Consider the following 11642-nt stretch of genomic DNA (forward strand, 5'->3'; position numbering starts at 1 on the left):
CTAGTTTGGCGGTTAGTGTACCCTGTGATTCTATAGTCTGCATTTATTTTAAACAGACAAATAATCAGCAATTAACTTGTACTTAGCCTACACTTTAAAAAAGGTATTGTGACAATAAAGGATATTTTAGCAAGTTAGTAGTACTTTTGACAATAAAACAAAAATATATTAATCAGAGTGTGGCTTATTTTGTTTACATTTTAAGTGTTTTTATAAAAATGCAATACTCCACCCACTGGTATCACTATGGTATTTGGTACACGGGCCCAGCAAGATGGTTTGTACCCAGGGCCCAAAATTTGGTGCTACGCCCCTGGACCAGAGAGAGGTCTCAGGTGGGAATGTTGAGACAACGAGGTGGATTCAATCGCCTAGAACCTCTCAAGAAACGCACCACAAGGCTGTTTCATCCCACTGACTGGCCAGCGGTAGGAGAATGAAACACTGCGATGGCTCCTACATAAGCAGAGAGTTGAAGGGGTGCGACCCCTATCTAAACGCTCCTGGAGGAAAGACCATATCGGAGATACGTCACACTCCACTGGGTCTATGTTGCGTGCAGAGCACCAGTCAACAAAGACCGACCATTTCTGGGCATAGAGGCATCTTGTGGACAGAGCTACCGCCTGAGAGATGGTATTTAGTACGTCCCCTGGGAGGTTTGCAGGCTCCCATCGAGGGACCAGAGGTGCAGAGCCCAGAGTTCTGTCTGGGAACGCCAGATCGTCCTTTTCGTCTGAGAGAGGAGGTCCCGTCTCAGGGGGATCGGCCACGGGGCTTTCGGGCCTGAACAGCTCTGAGGACCAGACTTGGCTCCTCCAGAGCAGGGCCACTAGGAGGACTCTGTGCTTGTCTTCCCTGATTCGTCTGATGACCTGAGAGATCAGAGCGATCGGGGGAAATGCGTAAAGGAGGGTGCTGGGCCAGACGTGGGTCAGCGCAAATTTCTCCTTTGAAAAATAAATTGTGCAGTGAGAGTTGTCTTCTGAGGCGAAGAGGTCTACCTCTGCCTTCCTGAAGAACTCCTAGATTGTGAGAACTGTCTGGGGGTGGAGCATCCACTCGCCTGAGGGGATGTTGCTCCGAAATAACATATCTGCTCCCAAGTTCGTTCTCCCAGGTATGCAAGTCGCTTTGAGCGACCGGAACCTTGGTAATGCCCATTCCAGAAGACGCTTCACCAGAGCGCAGAAGCGGCTGGACGAAAGACCACCCTGGTGATTTATGTAAGACACCACTGTCATGCTGTCTGACTGGACTAAGATGTGGCGTCCTGTCAGGTGAGCCTGAAACGCGTGGAGGGCTCAGATCACTGCCAGCATCTCTAGGCAGTTGATATGCAGATGGCTTTCCTTGTGAGACCACGAGCCAAAGGCCAGTCTGCCCTCGGAAAGAGCGTCCCAACCCGTGTTGGACACATTTGTCAAGAGCACTGTCCTTCTGAACACCGCCATACAGGGTTCGTCCAGGGTTTCAGAGCTGTCAAACAGGCCCGATTGATGCAGGTGGCCGCACCGCCAGACGTGAAGAGGGACCCGAAACTTCAACCAGTATTGCAGAGGCCGCATCCGAGAAAGGCGAGCTGCAGAACCAGGAAGGCGGAAGCCATCAGCCCTAGCATCCTCTGAAAGAACTTCAGAGGGCTCTGTTCCTGACTGATGCCGCGAGCTGCTGAATGGCCAGAGCGCACTCTGGTCGTGTCGAGTCGAGAACTGAACCAAGGGACGTAATACGCTGGCTGGGGAGCAGTGAGCTCTTAGCCGCCCATCACTGTGGGCACCCATCACTGTGTGTTTACTGCTGCGAGGGCAGGACAACCTGTCAACGCTGCTGCCTGCCTGCTGTCTGACCTACGCTCGGAGCTTCGTGGAGTTTATCCTAAATCCTTCTCTTTATTCCTATTCACATAATATAACTTTCTTATTTTTCACTAGATTACTTAACCTATTGCATAGTATTACTAAACGGAACGATTTATTACTAGCAATCCACCAGCGTAATCACCTAGTGTTAGCCATAGCCTGCTAGCTACCGTCTACTTTCTTTTTTCCTCTAAACCAACCTTCCTTGTCGATTTCATGGCGGATTTATCAGATGTATGTTATTCTGATCTGTCCTCGCCAGATCGGGAAGCTGTGGAGACGTTGCTGCCCGGCATTCATCGATCCACCGCGAGGTACAGCGTCCCGCACATCACCCCAGGCACCGGCAAGCGACCGAGACATCCAGCCAGCGAGTCCCGTGTGCGTTGCAGTTTTTCGGACGGCGTTCATCAAACACACGGTCAGTCATGTCCGACGATTATCATGTGTATTAAATGCAACATGTATAGCTTAGCTCTTTCTGCCAGCAGTGAGACTTACACATGTGATAAATGCAGGGATATTGTCAGGCTGACAGAGAGAATCTCAGAATTAGAGACACGCATCCAAACTTTAATTGAGGATAGTGAGAATGAAAGGGCCTTAGATACTGCTTTGGATGTGACTAGCCTAGTAAACACTGCACATTCGGTTCCGGTTGTAGAAGCCACGCAGCAGGCTAACTGGGTGACTGTGAGGCGGCATAATGGCAAGAACAAACACCACTCTTCCGTTCCGATTAGAACATCAAACAGGTTCTCCCCACTCAGTGACGCACCCACTGAGAATTCTGTTGAAAGTGCCCTAGTTATTGGCGATTCTATTACACGGAACGTGAAAATAGAGACACCAGCCACCATAGTCACATGTTTGCCGGGGGCCAGAGCACCTGACATCAAAGCAAATTTAAAAGTGCTGGCTAATGCTAAACGTAAATATTCTAAAATCATTATCCACGTCGGCACAAATGATGTTCGACTTCGCCAGTCGGAGATCACTAAAATTAACATTAAAGAGGTGTGTGAACTCGCAAATTCAATGTCAGCAGAAGTAATTTGTTCTGGCCCTCTTCCTGTTCGTCGGAGTGATGAGATAGTTAGCAGGTTATCATCACTCAATGGCTGGCTGTCTAAGTGGTGTCCGCAGAATAATATAGGTTTCATAGACAATTGGAAAAGCTTTTGGGGCAGACCTGATCTGTTGAAAAGAGATGGTATTCATCCCTCCCGGGATGGTGCTGCTCTTCTATCTAGAAATTTGGCAAATAGTCTTAGAGCTGAAACATGACAAACCAGGGCCCAGATCAGGACGCAGACAAACTGGCTAAACCGACCGTCTGCTAGCCGCCTCACGTCACAGAACTCAAATAATTCACAGCACATAGAAACTCTTTCACCTAGATATTATCACATAGAGACTGTGTCTGTACCTCGAACTAGTAAATACAAAAAACTTCCGAAACCTTTTAAGGGTAAAAATTTAATTGATGTTCAAAAAATGAAAATCACAGATAAATCAGATAAACAAATGATAAAGCTTGGGTTACTGAATATTAGATCTATTTCTTCAAAAGCACTTATTGTAAATGAAATTATCACAGACAATAAACTAGACTTGCTGTGTTTGACAGAAACCTGGCTAAAACCAGACGATTACGTTACTTTAAATGAATCTAGTCCTCAAGGTTATGATTATCGACACAATCCTCGACAGAAAGGCAAAGGGGGAGGTGTTGCTGTAATTTATAGTAATATATTCAGAATCATTCAAAAGAATTTCAAATATAATTCCTTTGAAGTGATGGTGCTTTATGTAACATTATGTAAGTTGACATTTGTGCTGGCTACTGTATACAGGCCACCAGGGCACCATAATGACTTTATCAAAGAATTTGCTGATTTTATATCAGAGTTAGTACTGGCTGCGGATAAAGTCCTTGTTGTTGGTGATTTTAATATCCATGTAGATAATAATAAAGACGCATTTGGATTGGCATTTGCAGACATTTTAAACTCTACTGGAGTTAGACAACACGTGTCAGGACCCACTCATTGTCGTAATCATACCTTAGATCTAATACTGTCGCATGGAATTGATATTGATGCTGTTGAAATTCTACAGCAGAGCGATGATATATCAGATCATTATTTAGTCTCGTGTATAATACAATTAGCCAAGGCTACAAAACCACCACCCAGCCATAAATATTGTAGAACCATCACGTCTACCACTAAAGATTGCTTTATAAATAATCTCCCCGAGCAGTTTCATCGCCTTAGTATACCTGACAACTTAGAAGAACTCGATGCTGCAACAGAAACTATTGGCTCTCTCTTTTCCAGCACATTAGATGCAGTCGCTCCTTTACGTCTAAAGAAGATTAAGGAAACTAATCCAACGCCGTGGTATGATGAGCACACTCGGGCTCTAAAACGAGCTGTTAGAAAAACTGAACGTAGTTGGAAGAAAACAAAACTAGAAGTTTTTCGCCTTTCGTGGAAAGAAAAAATGATTGAGTACAGAACGGCTATAAGAAATGCTAGATCTACTTATTTTTCAAATCTCTTAATAGAAAACAAACATAATCCTAGGTATTTATTTGACACAGTGGCTAAATTAACTAGAAACAGAGATTCAACTGCTGACGTTTCCATAGAGCACAGCAGTAATGACTTTATGAACTTCTTTACTTGCAAGATTGATAATATTAGAGAGAAAATTAAAAACATGCAACCGTCCACAGTTTCGCTTCAGACAGTGCACTGTAGTGTCCCTGAGGTAAAACTAGAATCATTCGCCGCTATAGGAGAGGAAGAATTATCTAAACTTATCAAATCATCAAAATCAACGACATGTATCTTAGACCCAATGCCGACTAAACTACTGAAAGAAATGCTTCCAGAGGTCGTAGGTCCACTTCTTGATATAATTAATTCATCCTTAACACTAGGATACGTGCCAAAAACCTTTAAGCAGGCTATTATTAAACCTCTTATTAAAAAACCTCAACTAGATCCGAGAGATTTAGTAAATTACAGGCCAATCTCGAATCTACCTTTTCTGTCAAAGATACTAGAAAAGGCAGTTTCAACACAACTGTGCTCCTTTTTAGAAAGAAATGGAATCTGTGAGGATTTCCAGTCAGGATTTAGACCATACCATAGTACTGAGACTGCTCTCGTTAGAGTTACAAACGATCTACTCCTATCATCCGATCGTGGCTGTATTTCTCTATTAGTGTTATTAGATCTCAGTGCTGCTTTTGACACTATCGATCACAACATTCTTTTAAAAAGACTTGAAAACTATATTGGCATTAGTGGAATTGCTTTGGCATGGTTCAAATCGTACTTATCTGACCGTTATCAGTCTGTAGTAGTTAATGAAGAGATGTCGTATCGATCACAGGTTCAATATGGAGTACCACAAGGCTCAGTACTAGGACCGTTGCTTTTCACTCTGTACATGCTGCCCTTAGGAGAGATAATTAGGAAGCATGGTGTTAGTTTTCACTGCTACGCTGACGATACTCAGCTCTATATTTCCTCGTGCCCTGACGAAACCTACAAATTGACAAAACTAACAGAATGCATAGCTGACATTAAAAACTGGATGACAAGAAATTTCTTATTATTAAATTCAGAAAAAACTGATATCCTAATCTTTGGACCAAAAACTTCCTCACGAAAAAACCTTGAATACTCTCTAACACTTGACGGGTGCTCCATTAAACCTTCGTCCTCAGTTAGGAACTTGGGTGTGCTCTTCGATACCAATCTTTCCTTTGAAAGTCATGTTTCTAGTATCTGTAAAACCGCCTTCTTCCATCTAAAAAATATATCTAAATTACGACATATGCTCTCAATGACAAATGCGGAACAGTTGATTCATGCATTCATGACCTCAAGACTAGATTATTGTAACGCTCTACTGGGTGGTTGTTCTGCTCGGCTTTTAAACAGACTACAGTTGGTCCAAAATGCGGCAGCTAGAGTTCTTACTAGAACCAGAAAGTATGACCATATTAGCCCAGTTCTTTACATTCAACATTACATTGGCTCCCTATTAAACATCGTATAGATTTTAAAATCTTGCTACTTACTTATAAAGCTCTAAATGGTTTAGCTCCCCAGTACCTAAGTGAGCTCTTAATGCATTATAGTCCTTCACGTTTATTGCGATCTCAGAATTCAGGCCAGTTGATAATACCCAGAATATCAAAATCAACTGAAGGCGGCAGATCCTTTTCCTATTTAGCACCTAAACTCTGGAACAATCTTCCTAGCATTGTTCGGGAAGCAGACACACTCTGTCAGTTTAAATCTAGACTAAAAACACATCTCTTTGCTCTTGCATACACATAACACATTATCAATACATTAACATTTTTCAAATCCGTTAAAGGATTGTTACGCTGCAATAATTAGGTCGGCCGGAACCGAGAACATTTCCTATAACACTAGATATACCTGTACATCAGAATAAGAATGGCATCTACGCTAATATCTGTCTCTCTGCTTATCCTGAGGTTTGCCGGGTGCTGGATCCAGGCCGTATCCAGATCAGATGGAGAACCTGTGTCTGGACCTGACTACAACGTAGCCCAGGAGACAATGGGCCTACAGATCCAGTTCTGGCTGCATCTATAATTCAGATTTTTAATCCCCGTATCCGCTTACATATATTTATATATAATCTATTTTTAATCTCTATAATAAAAATGTATAATTCAGATTTTTATCTCCATATCCATTTACATATATTATATATATCTTCCAAGGGGTTTTTTCCCTCCTAGGACTTTTTTCCCAGTGTTAGCACGCTGGGTTTTTCTCCTAGGGGGTTTTTTCCACCCCTGGGAGTCAGCCGACATTGGCTTAATGTAGCACCATCTTGTATATGTTACATATTACCACGCTTGTTTGTACAGCTTATTTTTAACCACTTCCCTTTTTTCTGTGCTTCTAATATGTAAAGCTGCTTTGAAACAATTACCAATTGTAAAAGCGCTATATAAATAAATTTGACTTGACTGACTTGACTTGACTCATGTGCTGTGATGGGCGGCTATCTGGATGTGAAAGCAAACATCTTGCATCTGAGCAGAACCAGTCCTCGAGGCAAACCTGCACGAGTATCTGCTTCAGCGATAACGTTTTGAACTTCCATCTCATGAGAGAGAGGTTCAGGAGTCTTAGGTCAAAGATGGGTCTGAGACCACCATATTTCTTGGGGATGAGAAGTAACGGCTGTAGAACCCTGATTTGCTGGGGGAATACTATTTCTATAGCTCCCTACCTCAGAGACATTACTTTGGCTCGGAGGACATGAGCGTCATCCGAGATCACCGAACTGCAGCCTTAAATATTATCCCCAGCTTCCAGCGTGACACCCCGGAGATGGCCTGTCAGCTTCAGCCCATGTGTAAGGGAATGGATCAGAGAGCATGTGTCATGTAAAGCTGAGCATAAATGAGCGCGCTCCCACAGAGAGCGTATGTCCTCGAAGAACGTGGCTTGAAGAGCTGGGCCGGCAAGCGACATGCTGAGAGGCTGGGCATTTATAAAAATACCAGGAAGATGCTCATACGTGCTCAGTGAAAATGTTCTTTCTCAAGGACGTGGCTTGCGGGGTGAGACCAGCAAGTGACACACTGAGAAAAACGGCCAAAACAATGAAAAATTATGCTTCTCAGAAGGAATATACATCACGAGTCCCACCATAGACAGGGGGGAGCGTCAAGTTATATTCAGCCGAGTGGTGTCAGAAGTGAGACCGCTCTTCCTCAAATGAACATTGCTTGCGGGGCAGAGCCAGCAAGTGACATGATCAGAGGACTATAATAATGAGCATACGAAGATTCCACCGAGCACGAGAGAGCAATTAGCTCGCATACAATGAGCGCATACATCCTCATGAACGTGGCTTGCAGGGATGGGGCCGGCAAGCGACAACGCAGAGAGACTTGTAATACGCTATACATAACATAAGTATCACCCAAGTGTGTCATTTTATAATTCTCAAAGAATGCGGCTAGCAGGCCAGAACCGGCGAGCAACGGGCTGAGAAATCAAACAAATTTGGCAGAAATAAGCTGTATCAACTGAACATGTATAACATTGGTCTCACTCAAGAAGGGGGAGAGTGACACGTTATATCTCTCAATGAATGCGACTTGCGGGGCAGAAACCGGCAAGTAACGCGTAGAGAAACTCAGCGTGAACAGCAGAAATGTGCTCTATTAAATTGGGTATTCAACATGTGTCTTACCTGTGCTGGGGAAAAACAGCATGTCATATTCCTCAATCGACGTGGCTTGGGGGCGGAGCCGACAAGCAACGTGTTGAGAGGTTTAAGACCTATGTCTGCTATGTTAACTGAATATATATAACATTGGTCTCCCAAGAGACATGTTATATTTCTCAATAAACGCGGCTTGCGGGGCAGAACCGGCAAGCAACACGTAGACAAACTCAGTGCAAAAGCAGAAATATGCTCCAAATAGCATATGACATGATTCTTGCCCGAAACGGGGAAGGACATGTCATATTTCTCAATTGACGTGGCTTGCGGGGACGGGGCCGGCAAGCAACACGCAAGAGATATGGAGAAAAACACTCACACAGAAAATGTATCATGAGTCTCGCCTAAGTCAAGGGAGAGCATCATTTCAAATTCAGCTGAGAGTGAGAGCTCGCTCTCGTGCCCCAAATGAGAACACGTGTCCTCAACGAACGTGGTTTGCGGGGGTGGACCTGGCAAAAAACACGTTCGGAGGAATGGCGTTGCAACACCAGCGAGAAGGAGAAAGAAAGCTCTATACTCACCTGACAGAGACGACAGGGGACGAGCTGAATGCTCTCAGATGCTGAAGGCGGCATGAGGGCAGTGTGGTGAACAGTTGCTAGAGAGCGAAGATCTACAGTGCAAGGCTCTGCATGTGCCACAGAAAACGGTGATTAAGCTTTTTTAGAGTGGTTGAACCGCTGAGAAAAGCTCTTTTAGAGCGGTGATAAACCACAGGAAATGCTCTTTTAGACGTGCCGGATGGCGGCCGGAAGCGGGCGGCTCAGTCCGCTGCAGGAGCCTCTTCGACGGCGGCGATAGCTTTTTCCAGGGGGTGAAGGCTTCAGCCGGAGATCAGTGAAGAGCGATGTGAAGTCGTCGCTGAAGGAGAGAGAACTGAAATCCTATGGCGAAATGCCTGCTTATATAGCCGTAGCCCCTCCCATTTAGGCGGGCTTCTTCGAACGCTTTGTCACCATAGGCAGTGCAGCTATACTAGCTCCCTAGGTCGTGAATTAGTATATAATGAAAGTGAATGTGGCTGATACCCTGATCAGTGCCCTGACTACTGAACTAGGGAGCTGATTGAGACACACGGTGGGATTATTATTAAAAATAGTAGCCCACAAGAAACTTCAAATACGAATTGCCTGTGCGCTGATTTGCAGCAAAAACAACATAAAGAAAACTAGAATATGGAGGAGGAAATGTTTGGGGAGACGCGAAGAACAAGGATTGTGTGTTCTGCAACAACAGTTGGAACTAAATACTAGTGTTGTAGTACTCGAGATCGGTCACTTTTTAAAGGTCTTGGTCTCGTCTCGGAATCAACCGCATTTTTACTCGGCCTTGTCTCGGTCTCGGACGAAGAGGACTCGGGATTTCATTTCAAGACCGGTCAAGACCAAAACTGAGGGCATATCACGAAATTATTTGTTAACATCATTACTGTGATTAGACATTAAACTTCTGACCAAGCGCTTGACTTTGGTTTTAAATGTTTTTAGTTTTTACTCCCCTCCCCGCGCCGTGCCGTGCCGCACCGCCAAACATCGCATCACACACACACACGCTCCACACGTGAATGCGGGAGACAGAGAGCAAGCTGTGCCGTCATCGTGACCGTGGCTGTCAGAGATGTCAGCCAAATTTTTTGTTTGTAGGCATTAAACTGCCATAACTTTAAAAGACATTATCTCTGTGTGCATTGAACTTTCAGCGCTGTAACTTTGCAGATACTGTTTATGCTCAAGCAGCAACATTACACACTAACTAAAGTTAAAAAGTGAAATCGCATTAAACCACCCCTTTAAAACAAAATGGACTGTCTAGATTAATACCTCATCGAGATTATCATTTTTACGGAACTTTGAGTTTTATAATGTGCGCGAGCGCTTTTCACAAAGCAAACTCGCAAGCATAAGGGGGTGGGGATTATGAGCTTTATTGGGACAAACCACCTGGGGGCGATCGAGGCGTTTTAGCTTCAGTTTTTAACAGGAGTGTGGTAGGCTTGCTGTCGACAAACAAACTTAATTGACAAAATACAAGTGTTATTAAATTATATCAATGTACACAATGTACACTATATTTCTTTACTTTAAGATATACCGTGATATATAGATTTGTCACCCATCCCTACCTCAGGCTCACCAAAAGAGACTTTGTGAGCCTGTCTAAAAATCATTCTTAAATTATTTTTAAATTTGTCCTAAAAGTATAAATGTAACTCTCTGATATGTGCAGACATTCTATCTCTTTACATCTAACCACTTTATTATGTTTTTGCTTCTCAGAAACTTTAATCTCAGAGGTGGAGAAAATAAGGAGAAGCAACTTAGTTCTGAATAAACGGTTAAGTTAATTTCAGCTCTTAAGTGTTTGTTCGCATTTATTTTTCCTTATAGAAGAAAAAGATCAATTCCGACATTTCTGCAATGCCTTTTGATTATTTTATTAAAACTTCTCTCTTACACACCCACACACACGAGAGAAGTGCCAATCGTATTCATATTCCACATTTTATCATAAGTGTGTCATGCAGTGTGGGGACTTGCACTGGTCTTGGTCTTGACTCGGTCTCGGCCTGTCTTGGTCTTGGTCTTGACTTGGTCTCGACCCTTCAAAGTCTTGGTCTTGTCTTGGTCTTGATTTAGGTGGTCTTGACTACAACACTACTAAATACATAACTTTTCAAAGTGCTGTTGTTGCGGATGGTCAAGCAAATGTTTGTGCTTTGGTTCTGTTTGATATAATTGTAATGTTTGTGTACAAAGCCATGCTTGCTGATATTGTGGTTTATAACTTCTCCCGAACTCCTCGCTGCTCTGTATCTTGCTCTCTCATTGGCTGTCGGTGATCGCCGATGTAGTTTTCAGTCAGAACACTTTTTTTAAACAGCAGGATTTTGAATCGCCGACAGGTCCAGATATTTACCATGCCAAATATCTCACGGGTGTCGGCGACTCGTCAGCGATTCTCTCAGATCGTGTCTTTGCTCATTCACACTGTGTGATTGTCACTCGCGTGAACGAGCACCGATTTGCCTGTGATTTCGGACATTTGTCTGCGATTTCTCAAAAACTGTCGGCGAGCCAAAATCGGGGATAAAATCGTGCAGTCTGAACTCGGCTTTATTCTCTAGAAAAGCTTTGATATTGATGCTTGTTCACCTGCTGGAGCTTCATTCTGCTGTTTTGTGTGGAAAAGCAGCGTTCACGTCAAACTACATTTATGATGGTAAAGAATCGCTGTGTGTGATGATGGTAAAGCAGAAATCAGTGTGTAAATATTATAAGAATTTGTAGTCTGCCTCGACCCAGATTCCACTCCAAAGTATATTTTAGAATGAGCTCATCCCCAAAATGGCTTAATTATCATAGAGAAGAAGAAAGTCAACTGATATATTGTTTATGTACCATTTGGGTTGATCAAATCCTGAGCAAATTGTAATCAGTTGTAGAATGGGAATGGGTGTGGGACACAGAGAACCAA

The sequence above is a fragment of the Chanodichthys erythropterus genome, chromosome 3 (genome assembly GCF_024489055.1).
Source record: "Chanodichthys erythropterus isolate Z2021 chromosome 3, ASM2448905v1, whole genome shotgun sequence".
In the NCBI taxonomy this organism is placed as follows: Eukaryota; Metazoa; Chordata; class Actinopteri; order Cypriniformes; family Xenocyprididae; genus Chanodichthys; species Chanodichthys erythropterus.